Source organism: Podarcis erhardii (genome assembly GCF_964252035.2).
Source record: "Podarcis erhardii genome assembly, chromosome: 1".
NCBI lineage: Eukaryota > Metazoa > Chordata > Lepidosauria > Squamata > Lacertidae > Podarcis > Podarcis erhardii.
The window spans coordinates 24163722-24182549 of NC_138497.1; the positions used below are offsets into that span (position 1 = coordinate 24163722).

The 18828-nt window shown below is 43.7% G+C and overlaps 1 protein-coding gene and 1 long non-coding RNA gene across 2 annotated transcripts in view; both read right to left on the reverse strand.

Moving 5' to 3' along the window:
- The window catches only part of LOC309344993, a 165213-nt gene that overhangs the window by 44681 nt on the left and 101704 nt on the right, over positions 1-18828 (reverse strand). The window lies entirely within an intron of this gene.
- Positions 1-18828, reverse strand: part of KCNK13 (potassium two pore domain channel subfamily K member 13) — a 64462-nt gene that overhangs the window by 43533 nt on the left and 2101 nt on the right. The window lies entirely within an intron of this gene.

Here is an 18828-nt window from a genome sequence, read left to right on the forward strand (position 1 = left end):
GACTAGTTGTCATTCGTTTTCAGAAGAGCTTCCAAGACATACTGCTAGTTCAGCTAACCCACAGCAGTCTCTATTCTGCAGATGGTATGGTTTTTTTAAAACTTTAGGGTCACTGAACGTCCCTCTTCTGCACAGCATGCTGCTAGCTAAAGACCTGTGCATGATACCTCTGTGGTGCTGCCGCTGCCACTTGCCCTTGGTTCCTACACTATCAGTTGTGCCAGAAGCCCAGCATCTTGCCTGTTGAGGTTGACTCCTGACAAGATAGAAGTACTGTTTTGGGGAGACAGGAGGCGGGCAGGTGTGGAGGACTCCCTGGTCCTGAATGGGGCAACTGTGCCCCTGAAGGACCAAGTGCGCAGCCTGGGAGTCATTTTGGACTCACAGCTGTCCATGGAGGCGCAGGTCAATTCTGTGTCCAGGGCAGCTCTTTACCAGTTCCATCTGGTACGCAGGCTGAGACCCTACCTGCCCGCGGAATGTCTCGCCAGAGTGGTACATGCTCTGGTTATCTCTCACTAGGACTACTGCCATGCGCTCTATGTGGGCTACCTTCGAAGGTGACCCGGAAACTACAACTAATCCAGAATGCGGCAGCTAGACTGGTCACTGGGAGTGGCTGCCGAGACCGCATAACACTGGTCTTGAAAGACCTACACTGGCTCCCAGTACGTTTCCAAGCACAATTCAAAGTGTTGGTGCTGACCTTTAAAGCCCTAAATGGCCTCGATCCAGTATACCTGAAGGAGCGTCTCCACCCCCATCATTCTGCCCAGACACAGAGGTCCAGTGCCAAGGGCCTTCTGGCGATTCCCTCACTGTTAGATGCCAAGTTACAGGGAACCAGGCAGAGGGTCTTCTTGGTAGTGGCGCCCGCCCTGTGGAATATCTTCCACCAGATGTCATAGAGAAAAACAACTACCAGACTTTTAGAAGACATCTGAAGGTAGCCCAGTTTAGGGAAGCTTTTAATGTTTAATAGACTATTGTATTTTAATATTCTGTTGGAAGCCGCCTAGAATGGCTGGGGAAACCCAGTATTTCCCAGTAATCCCCATGACAGCAGCAGCATTAACATGGAACAGGGTTGGGGAGCCTCCAGCTGTTGCTGGTCCACAACTCCCAACAACCCTTACTACTGGCCATGCTGGTGGAAGCTATCCAGCATCTGGTGACCCACAGATGTCATGATACAGGAAGACTGCAGGTGTGGGAACGCTACCATTTATGTATTTTTCAAGAGTGTTTACAAACTGTCAACGCCTAAAAAACATACAGTGATGCTATACAGTGGTACTTCAGTTCTCAAATGTCTCCGTTGACAAATGTTTCGGAACCTGAACACCAAAAACCCAGAAGTAAATGCTTCTTTTTCCGAACGTGCCTCGGAAGTAAAACAAATTCCGCTGTGTGTTTTTCAATTTTCTCAATCAAATTTGCAGACAACCCTTTGCGCCTTGATTTTTGAATGTTTCAGAACTCGAACGGTCTTCCAGAACAGATTACGTCTGAGAACCGAGGTACCACTGCGCGATAAAAACATTAAAACATCATAAAATTACAGATAAATAGAAAATTATTGGAAGTAACAAATAGGCTAAGGGGTAGAATAAGAATATGTGGTAGTAAATATTAAGGATTAGAATAATAATAAAGGAGAAGAGGTTAGTTAATGAAAGGAGTTAATATTTTTAGTAATATGAAGTTGGAGAACTGTTATACAGGTGATATAATGAAATTCAGATAGAGGGGATTTGAGGAAGTCAGTTATCAATGTTAAGAGGTTTAGGTATTTGAAGTAATAATTTTCTTTCGTGTTTAGTTTATTGTCTTTGTTGTGTGTTCTGTTCTGTTTTTTCTTTTTTGTGCATGTGGAAAATGTGGAAAATTAATAAAAAAAAAATTGGGGGGAAAAACATTGTAAATTTACAAGATGCATAATGAATGACCAGCACAAAATCAAATCATAATGTGAAGCTTCAGATATTATTGTTGTGATGTGGGAGCAAAGGTAATGTTTGCCTGCCCTGCGAAAATTGCCACAGTGTATTTCTGCTGCATCCACAGACTTTGTCAGGATCCTGGTGACACAAGGAGGCTCTATCTAGCACATTGTTTCCCAAGCTTCGGTCTCCAGCTGTTTTCAGACCACAATTCCCATCATCCCTGACCACTGGTCTTGCTAGCTAAGGATGATGGGAGTTGTAGTCCAAAAACAGCTGGAGACCCAAATTTGTGAAACACTGTTCTAGGTGTTGCAACACCACCAAAACTTTCCCCATGTTTCTTATCTCAAGTTTCCTGTATCACTCCCCTAAAGTCCCTGCTTCCAAAATCCTGTACAATTAGATGGTGACAGTTTCCAAGTTAAAATATATACTGCAACACAACAGTACTATAATTAACTTGCCATTTCCCCCTCTCCTTGTACCTTTTTGTGTGCACATGTGTCCCAAATCACTCGGCATGTCTAATGTTCTCAGCAAATTTGGCTATTACCTTCAATTACAAAAGCAATTTTCTCAACATTAAATTGGGGGTGCTTGGCACCATGTATGTCCAAACAAAACACTGTTGTCTTATTAGTATATATTCCATTATGTGATATTAGCCTCCAATGTAGATTGCAGAATGCTACTCAGCATGCATTCAGCTCGGAAAATGATGGTTGTTGTAGGTTTAGGCAAAATAATGGAAGTCACAGTGCTTAGTTTTCCAGGTCAACATGCACTGAGCAAACTATTTGGAAAGAGTCATCTATGCAGTGTATTGTTCAGTCCTAGGGTGCCAGATCTGTTACCAGAACATGTCACATTTTGGCAATAGACTAGGAACCATTGTGATTAGGATGGATCTGGATAGTTAAAAAGCAACTCTAACAGCAGCATGAAAATGCAAATGGCAATGACTAGGAAATAGCTAACTTTTATTGTGTTCTTTAATACAGAGCCTGTCCAACCCTAAAAGCTCAGAGGATAAATAATGAAATTAAAAGGCAACCACGCACATATACAAGAATAAAATACACTGTCTTATCTTTAAGCTTAAACAAGTTCATCAAAACTTTATTTTTAAATAAGTCTTTCCAACCAGAGTCATGCTTCATCAAGGAGCCATCTTGAATATCTCTTTAGCTTTTTTGGTTCCCCTGTTGGCCATTGACTAACAAGATGCCAGCATAACTGGGTGTGGGAGGGAGAGGAGGTCCACTAGTGGGACAGAGAAACATTTTTGTTTCTTTTCTTTAAAATAAGCACCATTTTAATTTTATTATTAATCAAGCAAGTGGCCTTCACATGTTCTGCAATGTTACAAATTTCACAGTCCAAGCCTGGGAAACGTAACTTGGTAAGAAGAGCCTGAGAAAGATACATAAGACAAAAGATGGCTGTGTGCTGAATCGGGGAACAATTCTAAATGCCTTACTTATTTGTGGAAAAAAACTTTTCCTGGGGGAGGGGAGGGGGAGGAGCGGTGTTTGAGATGAGCTGGGAATTAATAAAACAAAGCACAAGCAGAACAACAAAATGGACAAATTTACAGAAGGCTGGTTTCTGCGCACACGCCTCTCTGTTCCACCTAGGAGAACAAGAGAAATGATCAGAGCTCAAGGATGCACTCCAGCAAGGCAAAAACAGGGCGCAAAGCAGAGCCAGTGAGAAGTGTGGTGTCAGAAGAAGGTGAGCAGCCTGAGGAGAATTATCAGAGCCAGCTAGAGAGGCTTGGAGGTCCTCCACCCCTGGTCTACACAGTTCATACTCATATTAGATCCCCCCCCCCCAGAACACATGAATTTGAAGAAGAAGAAGAAGAGTTTGGATTTGATATCCCGCCTTTCACTCCCCTTCAGGAGTCTCAAAGCGGCTCACAATCTCCTTTCCCTTCCTCCCCCACAACAAACACTCTGTGAGGTGAGTGGGGCTGAGAGACTTCAGAGAAGTGTGACTGGCCCAAGGTCACCCAGCAGCTGCATGTGGAGGAGCCGAGACACGAACCCGGTTCCCCAGATTACAAGACTTCTGCTCTTAACCACTACACCACAACGTAACACAATGAGCAGTTAACCACTACACCACAACGTAACACAATGAGCAGTGTTCCCCAGATTACAAGACTTCTGCTCTTAACCACTACACCACAACGTAACACAATGAGCAGTGTTCCCCAGATTACAAGACTTCTGCTCTTAACCACTACACCACAACGTAACACAATGAGCAGTGTTCCCCAGATTACAAGACTTCTGCTCTTAACCACTACACCACAACGTAACACAATGAGCAGTTTGCCCAACGTAACACAATGAGCAGTGGTGTGTGGTCATTGGACTAAGACAGGGGTATGCAAACTAAGGCCCGGGGCCCAGATGCGGCCCAATCGCCTTCTCAATCCAGCCCACGGATGGTCTGGGAATCAGCGTGTTTTTACATGAGTAGAATGTGTGCTTTTATTTAAAATGCATCTCTGGGTTATTTGTGGGTTATTTATAGGAATTCGTTCATCCCCCCCCCCAAAAAAATAGTCCAGCCCCCCACAAGGTCTGAGGGGCGGTGGACCGGCCCACAACTGAAAAAGGTTGCTGACCCCTGGACTAGGTTTGACCTCTAAATGTTCCCCTGGCGCCTCCTTCACACAGCCCGGGAAGCTTCTGCCCGGCTTAGGGAGGGAGGTGTGAGGCTCCAATGGGTCCAAGATCTGTCCTGCCATCTTCCCAAAGCCTGCCCCACCCGGCTTTTGGATGGAGGCAGGAGGGCTCCGGCATCCTGTCAGAGCCCTGGCACCTCCTTCACAAAGCCCGGGAAGCTTCTGCCCAGCTTAGGGAGGGAGACATGAAGCTCGTGTGCATGACGTCAGGACATCACATGCATAACATCAACCTGACCCACCACAGCCCTTGCAAGCTAGCACCTCTGGCCCTAACAGTTCCCGTGAAAAAATTCACCGCATGCCACTGACAATGAGAAAACCACTGGCCTGCAGGCCTGATATGGCTCGCCAAGCTTTCCCTAGTGGCTGCCAACCTGTTTCAACCTTTCTGGGCTTGTCGATCAGAAGGTTGACGGTTTGAATCCCCGCGACAGGGTGAGCTCCCGTTGCTCAGTCCCTGCTCCTGCCAACCTAGAAGTTCAAAAGCACGTCAAAGTGCAAGTAGATAAATAGTTACCACTCCAGCGGGAAGGTAAACAGTGTTTCCGTGCGCTGCTCTGGTTCGCCAGAAGCAGCTTAGTCATGCTTGTCTGCGGACAAACACTGGCTCCCTCGGCCAGTAAAATGAGATGAGCGCCGCAACCCCAGAGTCGTCCGTGACTGGAGTTAACAGTCAGGGGTCCCTTTACCTTTACCTATGTCTTGTATGCAGGGCTTATTCTAGCATACAGCAGGACACTACAAAAGGGTGAGGGGTGGGGAGTGTGCTGGCTGCTTGCGCATGGGATGGAGGGGAGCTTAGAATAAACCTCGTGTTTGTGGTGTATGCACAAACCTTCATGTGTAGAATGTGGATGACCACACTCAACACTGGAAGGTTAGCTGCCCCACCCCAAAAAGGCTTTCAATCCTTGCTACCAAGCTACAAACAGCCCCCATATTACCTTGCCACCTCTCCCAATGTGATTTACAGTGGTACCTCAGGTTAAGTACTTAATTCGTTCCAGAGGTCCGTTCTTAACCTGAAACTGTTCTTAACCTGAAGCACCACTTTAGCTAATGGGGCCTCCCGCTGCTGCTGTGCCGCTGGAGCACGATTTCTGTTCTCATCCTGAAGCAAAGTTCTTAACCTGAAGCACTATTTCTGGGTTAGCGGAGTCTGTAACCTGAAGTGTATGTAACCTGAAGCGTATGTAACCTGAGCTACCACTGTATTTACAGCCTCTGAGCCTGGCTAAGGGGGAAATGCATCAAAAATAGACTTCTATGGCTCAGAAGAAAAATATAAAACACATCCCACCTACCAATTTGCCCAGGCTAATACCCCCAAAGCAGTATTTGAGGGCACCAGGTTGCTGAAGGATGATTTAGCACACTGTTCATAGATGATGGGATTCGAGAAGAGCAGCTTTGTCCAAATATTTTTTGTCATTCACCCACATAGAGCAATGCAGACTGGCAGAAAGAACAAACGCCTAACTCCATTAGTCTGTTGATAAAAGGTTCTTGGGCCTTTGTGTCACACGGCTCTTTCAAATTGAGGATTCAACTTTGCTTGTGAGCCCAGGTGGGTATCGTTGCAGTCCTCTATATATGTGTGGCTTTCATGAGCAAAGAATGCCACTTGAAGAAGACAAGACTTCTGCACAATTTATTTCAGATGCATATTTATAGTTTTCAGAAGCCCTGGTCCCCGTCTGCTTTACACAGAGTTAAACTACTTTTGCAAGTTGACAGGAAGACTTAAGAATTATATTGCCTACAGGGTCTTACCAACTGAGAATAGAATGGGTAGATAATATCAGCATAAACTGTACATTCCCCATCATAATTTGTTATCTTTCTAAACAGTGCAAAGCAAATGGAAGTGGTTCCCCTTTGTTCCTGTTCTAGTTAGATAAGCCATGGAAACACATTTTGACATCAAGAGGAAAAACTTGTGGAAATTTGCCATCAGATATATTTTCGGAGACCTTTATTCCAGTATTTTCAAATCGGAAGCGCACAGTTAGTTAATAGAAACAGAAGCAGATGTGTGGGAGGCAACAGGTTCAAAAAGTTAGTTTGGGCATCTGACAGGAAAAGAGAACTTTATTCTAGGGAGCATAATTGGACCATAATCCAGACAAAAGACCCATGCAAAATAGGTACATGTGTAAATTTCTGCTACTAAAATAAATAGAATGTAAGGTATTTTAATTTAGAATGATGCACGATGGACACCCCCCCCCCCGGCAATGTTGGGTGCAATTCGGCACCACTGCATTAATACTATACACACATACAAAGATAGGCTTGGTTTTGCAGCTGTTTTGCCCTATTCATTTAACATTTGTCTTAAAACAGCAGAAAAAAAATTCATGGGGAATGTGGCCTTCAATGGTTTTCCTAGTTAAATGAATCTGCCGCTGATGTCTTGTTTTATATTGTTCTTAACCTCAGCTTCTGTTATTTTTTGAGCTATTTTGTAACTGTTTTCTCTATATCACTTTGAGACATATGCAGAAGGTGATTAATAAATAACAACAATAACAGCAGTCATGATGGCTGTGTGCTGTCTTCAGTATCAAAGGTGATTTGCTTCTGAGCTCCAGTGGCTGTGAATTGCTTGTGGTCTTACCATGGGCATCTCATTGGCCCCTGTGAGAACAGAATGCTGGACTAGATGGGCCTTTGATCTGATCCAGCAGTACTATTTGTGATGGCCTGCGATTCGGACTCAGATGCTGAACCTGAGGGATCCCAGCCTGCACAGGAATCCCTGCCTCCAGAACCAGCTGAGCCGGGGCTGGGGCATGAGCCTGAAGGGTCCTCACCTGTGCTGGATCCTCAGGTGCAGGCACCAGCTGAGTCTGCTCTGGCTCCTGAGGTGATGGAGGACCCATTGCCTGCAGGTGCTCCACTCTCAGCCCCGTCAGGGGAAGCTGAGGTTGCCTCTGGGTCCAGTAACCCTCCAGTCTTTCCTGAGTTACAGAGGCTCAGGGCAGAGAGGCGGAGGGAACTAAGTTCCCGCAGGAGGAGTGCTCGCCTCCAGGACAGGAGAGGCGAGTCACCAAAGGATCGGGGCCGCCCTATGCCTCGGGGCATATAGAAGCCAGCCAGCCCCAGTCCCAAGTTGCGGGAGCAACATTGTTGGTTGCTAGTTCCTGCCAGAACCCTGGCTGCTTTTCTGCCAGAGCTCCTGACCCGCCCTGGCTCCCTGCCCTGCACCCAGCTTCAGCTACTACGGACTGCCTCCACGTTGCACCTTTGACCACGGACTGGACTTGGACCTCGCCTCTTGGGTAACCCACGGGACCAGCACCCTATTCTTATGTTCTTGTCTCATTGGGAAAGGTGGAAAGTAAATGTCAGAGGCAGCATGTCTCTGAATACTGGTTGCTGGCAAATGTTGTGTTCATGAGCTTTCCATGGGCAACTGGTTGGTCATTGTGGGGAGCAGGATGTCTCCTTATGTTCTTACCAACTTAGATAAACTACGGAGGATAGTTTTCATTATCACAATTTCTTGCATTTGTCGTTAAAAGAGTTACGTTTCATAATAATTAATTACTCTTGCCCATAATGAGGTGATGATGAGAGTCCAGTTTGGGGCTTGGCTAATTGGAAACGTAGCAGTAGCATCTCAGTGGTTTTCAGGTGGATATTCTGACAAATCTATGACTTTGTTTCATCTATTATCAATTAAACAAACTGTGAAGCAGCCAGAGGCCATGGCCTCCTCATATATCAAGGTGTATTAGTGACGAAGGAGTTTTATTATTAATAGAAATGTGTCTTAAGAAAGCCTGTTCCTGAAAAACTACTTATTACTGGGAACATAGAGTCCATTTCTCTCTTGAAGATCTTCAGCACTACTGATTTTCAGCTCATAGCTGCGTATCGCTACAAATAAGCCAGTGAGTAAGCCATTCCCGAGAAAGATCAGTTCAAAGGCAGAAAAAACAAGCAAGCTTTAGATTCATGAGTGTGTGGTAGACTGAAGGCAAACCATACCTAAGAAATCCTACTTATGCCTATTTAGGACTGGAATGAGGGACACTTATTTGTACTACAGCAGAATTCCCCAAACTGGTGTCTCCTCCAGAACTTTTGGACGCCAACTTCCATCACCCCCAGCCAGCATGGCCAATCGCAAAGGGTGACAGGCAGTGGCGTAGGAAGCGGTGTGCGTTTTTTTTTTAATAAAAAAAAACCAAACTGGGCTCACGACACTTTTTTTGAAAAAATAACCCCCACACCCCCTTCCTACACCACTGGTAGCTAGGAGAGGCAGGGGGTACTGGGCGTCACACCGCGGGGCCTGCAGAGTGCCAGAGCCACACGTCTCTCCTGAGGGGGAGGCGGCGGCCGGCTGCTTGCAAGCTCCACGTTGCTTTTTTGAGCAGCGCGGGGCTTGAGTCTGCCCACTGCCTCATCTGCCCTACAGCTATGGGGAAGGTTGCAGAGAGGCTCCATGCAGTGTGCCCTGCCTTTGCTCACCCCGCCCCCATGACCAGCTTGCCGCGCCCCCATGGGCGGCTCGCCCCGCCCCCGGCTGCAGGGCGTGCTGTGTGCCACACCGGGCACCTGAGTGGCTAGCTACACCTCTGGTGTCAGGTGTTGCAGTCCAAACATCTTGAAAACAGCAGTATGGGGAAGGCTGTTCTAGAGTATTTTGATTGATTTTGTTGGGACCACTTCTCATTAAGTGGTTGAACAATTTGATTTATATTCCGTTTTCTTCCAGGGAACTCAAACCAACATGTATCAGCTTCCCTGAAGGTCTCCTATCCAGGCATTCAGTTGTATTAATTGTTTTGATGAATTTGTTGTGTTTGCTTTACTTATTTGTTTGATATTATAGTGTTTTCAAAGCTACAATGATTACTGTGAGCTCAACATTTGTTGTTGGAAAAGCAGAATACAAATGTTAAATCAAATAAATCCATATCGGCCCCATTTAGCTTCAGGTAAGATTGCTATACCATGCGCCTAAAGACCATGACTTGTAACTAATTTAAAATTTTAAGGAGAGGTTTATTAATCACTTAAATGGTGTAGTCTTATTAAGTGGGCTGGTTTGGGCATAGCAGGTAAAAAAAGGTAAAGGTAAAGGACCCCTGGACTGTTAAGACCAGTCAAAGGCAACTATGGGGTGTGGTGCTCATCTCACTTTTCAGGCCGAGGGAGCTGGCGTTTGCCCGCAGACAGCTTTCTGAATCATGGGGCCAACATAACTAAACTGCTACTGGTGCAACGGGACACTGTAACAAATGCCAGAACGCACTGAAAAACCATTTACCTTCACACCACAGCAGTACCTATTTATTTACTTGCGCTGGTGTGCTTTCGAACTGCTAGGTTGGCAGAAGCTGGGACAAAGCAACAGGAGCTCACCGACCTTCCAATCAGCAAGCCAACCAAGAGGCTCAGTGGTTTAGACCACAGCACCACTTGCGTCCCCTTAGTAAGCCATGCTTTATAAAATCTCATCTGCATCTCACTTTGTGGTTTGGAGTAAAAGATTAAACCAGTCCCCTGGTTCAGATGTGTATGTAACGTATACCTCAGCCCACATAAAAGAGATTTCTACCCAGCACCCAGCTTCAAAAAAAGTATTCCAAATAATCAAAAGCAACCCACAGAGGCTCAGCATTAAGTTTGAATCCCTGCAAAGCAGTGTTCTACAGATGCCATCATTCACTGATGACTATTCTACACAGGAAATGAGGCGCCTGGTGGCCAATTTCATTGAAATGTCTCAAATTACAAATACATTAGTCCCTGCATGGCATTAAAAAAACCAAAAACCTTATGTAAGTGTGCTTGCTGTCTTCTTTGTTTTGCAGCAAATGCAAATTTTGCAATTGTTTTCTAGAGCAGAAATAGTCTATTTAAACAACAACAACAACTGTGGAGTGGGCCAGTTCATGACTTTGCTACCAGCCCTGGGGACCATCACTTGACTGTGTAAGTTGCTTGTGATAGCACAACAGACCCTAAGATAACTGGGAGCAACAGCCACTGGAAGCAGCAGAAGAAGGTGTAAGTCATTGCTGAAGGGGTGAAGAGTAAGAAGCTGGCTTAGCCTTCACTGCAAAAACTCAGAAGGTTTGTGATGGAATGTGTGTTGGTTGCCAATTGGAAAACCAGTAAAGCTTCAGGTTTTCTTATTTGAACCTCAGATGTGGCACCTGCAGACCTCCCGAGAAGCTGTCCTGTCTACACTGACACATCATCTCTTGATGTTCATTTCCATGAATGACACGAAAGGCTCATCCACACTAGGCTTCTGCCCATGCTTTCCACGCTCAGACCTGTGTTTCCTAGTCCCCCCGTTTCCTAGTCCTCCGCCCCCCGTTTTCCCCAGGAAAATGCACTCTCTAATGCTGAATTGGAGCAAACGATAATTCGGGTTTCTGAGGATTGCCAAGAGCGTTAAAGAGCTGGTTTCCACGAGGAAAGTAGCCGGGTGTGGGTGGGTGTAAAGAGAACCCTGATAAAAACCGGAAAAGCATGGTGGGAAATGAGTGTTGATGAGTCCTTACAAGCACTGGTCAACATCTCTTGCATGGGTGAAGCTGAATAGCAGCACCATTTAGGAACATAAGAAGGGCTGCAGCTCAGTGGTAGAGCAAACACTTTGCACAGAAAAGGTTTCAAAATTCAATCCCAGGCATCTCTAGGTGGAGAAGAAGAGTTTGAATTTGATATCCCGCTTTATCACTACCCAAAGGAGTCTCAAAGCGGCTCACATTCTCCTTTCCCTTCCTCCCCCACAACAAACACTCTGTGAGGTGAGTGGGGCTGAGAGACTTCAGAGAAGTGTGACTGGCCCAAGGTCACCCAGCAGCATCAAGTGGAGGAGGGGGGAAGCGAACCTGGTTCACTAGATTACAAGACTACCACTCTTAACCACTACACCACACTGGCTCTCAAGAGCTAGAAATGCCCTCTGGCTGATACCCAGGAGAGCCTCTGCAAGTCAGTATCCCCAGTTATAAGCTAGATGGCCCAATGGCAGAGGCATACTCAGGGTCCCTTGTGCCCTTGGCAAAGAGCTATACTGGCATCCCTCCTGCCCGCTGAAAGAAAGAAGCAGGCAAGGTTGCCTGGATAGGAGGAACGTGCTCCCTGCCTAGAAGTCACTCCAGTGAGTCCCGTTGACCCCTCCAGCAGCTTTTTCTGCTGGAGATCCTGGTGGATTCCCTGAGCTGAGGGAGAAGGAGCTCCAGGTGTCTTGGGAGGACTCCCAATGCCTGATAGGTGATTGCTGCACCCCGCCTCAGGCCTACACCCCCGGTGGGGGCTGGTTTCGCCAACCCCTAGGTACACCTCTGCCCAATGGTCTAACATGGTATAAAGCAGTTTCTTAGATTCCTGCAGGATCAAAGGTCCAACCTAAGATGCTTCTTAGGGACTTACATGCAGAACTTGAACGCAAGCAGCCTCTCCCTGCTGTAGCAATTGGTGTTCAGTGGCATGCTGTCAGAAACAGTTTATCCGGGGACTTCCGGTCGGCGCCAGCGTTTAATGGCGGTCCTAGCCTCGAGCTCCGAGGCAGGACTGCTCCGTAAGTTCGGGTCTTACCCGCTACGGCAAGCGGGGGACCCCTAAAATCACAGGCGCTGAAGCCTGTGAGCAAGGAGATTCGGTGGGCACCTTTGCGCCCCCCCGGCATCGTGAAAGAGCCTTTTTAAAGGCTCCGGAGCGGCATCAGGGTGAGCGCGGTGCTGAGGATCGCTACCCAGCTTACGGAGTGAAGCCGCGTCGCCATTGACGGAGAGCGCCGATTCCTTTCTGAAATTAACGATTGGCAACAACAATATCCGTGAGTAAGAACGGAAAATTAAAATGGGACTTTAAAATTTAGAAGATTTGGCTGAAAACGGGAAAGGCAAAATTAAGGAAGTCAGCCTCCCGGATCTGCACGATTAACGGAGCAATGAAAAGACTGAGCTGTGCTTAAAAGGAAAAGTTATTTTAAACTTCATCAGACCAGACATCGAAAGGATCTCCCCCCTGTAGAGCAGGGGAAAGGGGGGAGGAAACAGAATTAATCTAACCTGTAAAAGAAAGAAAGTGTAAGGAACGGGAAAACTTCTGCTGCCGACACTTCTGGTCAGGCTGCCGGAGTAGCGATAGCCTAGAAAAGGAACTGTCAAGCGAGCTGTCAAAAGACAGCGGCTACAAAATAAGACTTATTCGAAACATATTAACGGGACTTTGGTGGATTACAGTTTTAGTAGTAAAGTGTTACAAATTAGAGACTTTTGGTGGGACTTCCGCCTTTGGACTTTCTGTTTATTTGTAGCGGGTGCCTTTGGATGGACACAATTTCCCCCTCTAGAGGGCTTTAGCTGCACTACGGTGTATCCAGCGGGACTTTCCACTTGCAACTTTCCTGTGTGAATGACCTTGAGTTATGAGCAATCCGCCAGAAGAGATTTCAACAAGAAGTAAAACAAAGCAGGCTCAAAAACAAGCTCAAAAAAGAGGCTCTCTATCAGGAGCGGCAGCTGCACAAGAGAAAATAACAGCAGCATCAATGGATTCAATGACACAGGCTCTGCTCAGAATAAATCAGTCCTTAGAAGTACTCACCAAGCAATCTGCAGAACTTACTAAACAATCTACAGAGAACTCTAAGAAACTGACGGAGTTGACAACAAGACTAGACTTGAACACAACAACAATTTCATCTAACACAGATTCTATAAACCGTTTGATTCAAGAGTCTACGGAAACAAGGAGAATAGCCGAGAGCGCCAGGACCACTGCCGAAGAAACCAAAGGAAAGTTTGCGCCTATTGTAAAAAAAGTACACGAACATGATGCAGCTTTAGCCCTATTGGAATTGGAAAGGAAAAGCAAGAACTTGAAACTAAGATTGGTACCAGAAGAGGAAGAGGACAAGCTTGGGGAATTCCTCACAGATAAATTTCAAGATTTTTGGAATGATGAGCTAGATGGAGAAGAAGATGAATTTGTAATAACCTCAGCCTTTCGGATTGGCAGGAAGCAAGGGAAGAAGCCAAGAGATTGTTTAATTACCCTGAGATCAAAGGAACAAAGAGACAAAATATTGAACCTACATTTCCAGAAGGCCTTAGTTATTAAAAATTCTCAGATTCAGATTTTCAAGGATATTCCTAAATATTTTTTGGAGGTTAGAACTCAATTCAAAGAATTAGTTGATCTACTCAAACAGAACAATATCCCATTTAGGTGGGAATTCCCACAAGGGCTGTCCTTTAATTTCAAAGGGAAGAAAATTAAAATAAAAACAAACCAGGATAAAGAATTTTTTCTGGAAAGAAACCAAGAGGACCTGCAGAAAGGAACTGTTAGTGAGAGGGAAATACCGGACATTTCAAATCTATCATTTGGATTGAACCAAGCACCGACCGAGGAGGAACAACAACTTGGTGCAGTCGGTGGAAGAGCTACCCAGTAACAAAAATGTCTCTGCAACTCCTTAGCTGGAATTGTAATGGTCTAAACCATCCCCGAAAAAGGGGCCAAGTATTTCATCTATTAAAGAAAGAACACTTAGATGTAATCTGTCTACAAGAAACCCACATTGCTAGGACACATAGAAAACTTTTAATAAATAAGAGACTAGGACTAGAATTCATTTCATCAGATAAAGTCAAGAAAAGAGGAGTTGTGATCTATGTTAAAGAAAAATTTGACCCAAAAATGATCTTTAAGGATGACCAAGGAAGATACCTAGCAGTGGAAATTCAAACTCATGGAGAAAAGATTTTGATTGTTGGAGTTTATGCACCAAATGAGGGGAAGGCTGAATTTTTCAAGAAGTTGCATGAGACTTTAATGGACTTTTTGGATTTTAAAATCATAATGATGGGCGATATGAATGGAGTCGTATCCACAAATATGGATAAGGCCCAAAGACAAGTAATATCTAATGATGGAAGACTACCAAAGACATTCTTTGAACTGACTGACACTATGGACTTGATTGATATTTGGAGAACTAGGAACCCTCTGGAGAGGGAGGGGACCTTTTTCTCTGAAGCAAAAATGACATGGACCAGAATTGACCAAATATGGACTTCTAGTAATCTGGCATCAAAGGTTAAAAAAATAGAAATCTGCCCAAAAACCTGTTCTGACCACAATGCTGTGAAGATGGAAATGAAACTGACAACAGCTGGAACCTTTAGATGGAGAATGAATGACACTCTTTTTGGAGATGAGGAAATTTGTAAAAAGGCCCAAAAAACACTTAAAGACTACTTCGAGATTAACTTGAGATCAGATACCGAAAAAAGAGTAATTTGGGACGCAAGCAAAGCCGTGATGCGTGGCTTCCTAATACAACAGAATTCAATAAAGAGGAAAAAACAGAATGAGAGGAAAGAGAAAATCTGGAACCTAATAAAAGAAGGGGAGAAGAAACTGAGATCTAAGCCTAAATCTCATGAGATTTTAAGAGAAATAAAATTTTATCAAACACAATATATGGAACTGATGAATCAGGAAATAGAATGGAAAATTAAACAAATGAGGCAAAAGACTTTTGAGTCGGCAGATAAATGTGGGAAGCTACTGTCTTGGCAATTGAAAAAGAGACAAAAGCTGAATATGGTGACATCACTCGAAGTAGATGGGAAGTTTATAAATAAACCAAATGAGATAAGTAATTGCTTTCAAAGTTTCTTCAAGAAATTGTATAAACAAGGGCCAAAGAATGAACAAGAGATAGAACAATTTATTGGAAAATATGGCTTAAAAAAAATTTCTGAAAATAATAGAAGGAGTTTAAATGAGAAAATCACAGATCAAGAAATAGAGAGTGCCATCCAGGATATGCAACTGGGAAAATCACCAGGACCAGATGGATTAACCGCGAGATACTATAAAGTACTGAAGGACTGGCTAATACAACCATTGAAAGAAGTCTGTAACCAAATTCTCGAGGGGAAAAAGGCTCCCGAATCGTGGAAGGAAGCATTTATCTCACTTATACCAAAGACAGAAACTGAGAAATATCAAGTTAAGAATTACCGCCCTATATCACTTTTGAATGTGGATTATAAAATTTTTGCAGACATTTTAGCAAAAAGATTTAAAAAAGTTTTGTTAGAGGAGATTCACATGGACCAAACAGGCTTTCTACCAGGCAGGCAATTGTCAGACAATGTGAGGAACATTATAGATATTTTAGAACTTTTGGAAACTGACATAAATAGAAAAGCTGTCTTGATTTTTGTGGACGCAGAGAAAGCCTTTGACAATATTTGTTGGAGCTTCATGAAGAGGAATCTCCAAGGGATGGGGGTAGGCAAGAACTTTGAAAATGGTATAAGTGCAATTTACTCTGAGCAAAAGGCTAAACTAATTGTAAATGGTATGGTTATGGATGAAATCCCAATAGAGAAAGGGACACGACAGGGATGCCCAATTTCCCCTCTATTGTTTATATCGGTACTGGAGGTTCTCCTAAACATGATTAGAAGGGACCAGCTGGTTAAAGGTATACAGGTCGGAACTAAACATTATAAGTTAAGAGCATTTGCAGATGATCTAGTTTTGACATTACAACAGCCAGAAGCCAGTACAAAAAGAGTTTTGGAACTTATTGAAATATTTGGTCAAGTAGCAGGTTTTAAATTAAATAAACATAAGACAAAGGTGCTGGAAAAAAATCTCACGGTGGGGGAAAAAGACAGTTTTCAAAGAGAAACTGGTTTGGAAATTGCTAAAAAGGTAAAATATCTGGGGGTGAACTTAACATCTAAGAATGTGAACTTATTTAAAGATAATTATGAGAAATGTTGGGCTGAAGTGAAGAAAGACTTTGATACATGGTCAAGATTGAGACTTTCCTTGTTAGGCCGAATTGCTGTTATTAAGATGAATGTATTGCCGAGATTGTTGTTTTTGTTCCAAACATTGCAAATTCTAGATAAGATGGATTGCTTCAAGAAGTGGCAGAAAGACATATCTAAATTTATCTGGCAGGGCAAAAAACCCAGAATAAAATTTAAGATTCTGACTGATGCAAAGGATAGAGGGGGCTTTGCCCTGCCGGACTTAAAACTTTACTATGAAGCAGCAGCTTTTTGCTGGCTGAAATCATGGCTACTTCTTGAGAATACAGACATTCTGGATTTGGAAGGTTATGATAATAACTTTGGTTGGCATGCATATTTATGGTATGACAAGGTAAAGGTACATAGAAATTTTAAAAACCATATTGTTAGGAAAGCATTGTACAATGTATGGAATCGATATAAAGATTTGCTTGAAAGTAAAACACCCAGGTGGTTGTCACCAATGGAAGCCAAGGCGGTAAAAAGATTGAACATGGACACAGATTGGCCAAAATATTGTGAAATTATAGAATATGATGGTGAAAAGCTAAAGTTACAGAGTTTTGAGAAATTGAAACCTAAAGTCCGAGACTGGTTACATTATTACCAGATCAATGAAACCTTTAAGCAGGACAGAAAATTAGGTTTTCAGAAGGAGAGGTTAAAGTTAGAAACAGAATTGCTAGAACCCAATACTAAGAATTTGTCTAGAATGTACAATCTGCTGCTAAAATGGAACACACAGGATGAAACGGTTAAATCAGCCATGATTAAATGGGCACAAGATATTGGTCATGATATCATGTTTGCTGACTGGGAGCAGTTATGGACCACAGGCATTAAATTTACGGCATGTAGTGCCTTGAAAGAGAATATAATGAAAATGATCTATAGGTGGTACATGACCCCAGTTAAGCTTGCAAAAATATACCATTTGCCCAACAATAATTGTTGGAAGTGTAATGAACGCGAAGGAACTTTTTATCACCTTTGGTGGACCTGCCCGAAGATTAAGGCCTACTGGGAAATGATCTATAATGAAATTAAGAAAATCCTTAAGTGGACATTTGTAAAGAAACCAGAGGCTTTTCTCTTGGGCATGGTAGGCCAAACGGTTCCAAAGAAAGATAGAACGTTTTTTATGTACGCAACAACAGCAGCAAGAATTCTTTTGGCGAAGTATTGGAAGACTAAAGAACTACCTACTCTGGAAGAATGGCAGACCAAGGTGACTGAATTTATGGGACTGGCAGAGATGACCGGCAGAATCCGTGACCAGAGGAGAGAGACAGTGGAAGAGGACTGGAAAAAATTCAAAATTTACCTTAAAAATTGTTGTAAAATTACGGAATGTTAAGATGTCAAGGGATTGGATACAAAGAATTACAGCTATAAAAATTGAAATTTATAAAAAAATTTTTAAAGAGAATTAAATATAAAAAGGGATGAAGAATTGCTAAAAAATTTTAAAATAAGGATGCAGTGAAGGGGAGGTTTGGGGAAGTCGTGTTATGTTTATTTGTTTTTTGTTTATGTTGTAAAACCAATAAAAATTATTTTAAAAAAAAAACAGAAACAGTTTATCCATCTTATACAAAACAGGGATAGGGAAACCCAGCAGCAGCAGCAGCAGCACCCCATGTTGTTATTTACGACTCCCATCAGCACCAGCTAGCATGGGACCAATGGCCAGGGATGATGGGAGCAGTAGTTCAGTGACACCAGAACAGCCACACATTCCCCATCCCTACTATATGAAATTCATGAGTCCATTCTCCCAGTGCAGATCCTTATACAGCCAAAATGGCACAATCCATTCACAAGAGGGAAGTACCAGCTGGCTCAGGGAAACCCAGAAGTTTGCAGAAGTAAGCTATAAATAAATCGTTTTTAGGAAGGAAAACAAAGGGGAGATATTTCAGTGAGGACTGAACATGCTCAGTGGATATTGAATGCTAGTAGATTCCAGAGGGGAGAATGGAATATCCTGAAAAAGGGCAAGGCTGGCTGGCTAGAATTCTGAACAGGACCCCTCCAGATAGCAAGTCGCCAACAGCCATTTACAGGGCTTTTCCACAGGAGTTTGTATAATTCACTTTCCATACTGAATCCAGCCATTAAGTAGGTTTTTACATTCACACCTCCCCTCAAATGCAGGAAAAGGAAAAGCGCTGTCAGTGTCGTGAGTAAAAAGTAGCCCCAATACACCAGCAGCCTAAGTGGGATGTCTCAAAGACATCACTTACGCACACCAGACTGTAATTAACCCAAGCTATGAAAGAAAATGTGTCCTGTGCATGAAATAACCTGTGGAGCTCACTGTCTAAAGCAGAAAACTGCACAGCTGGGATACTTT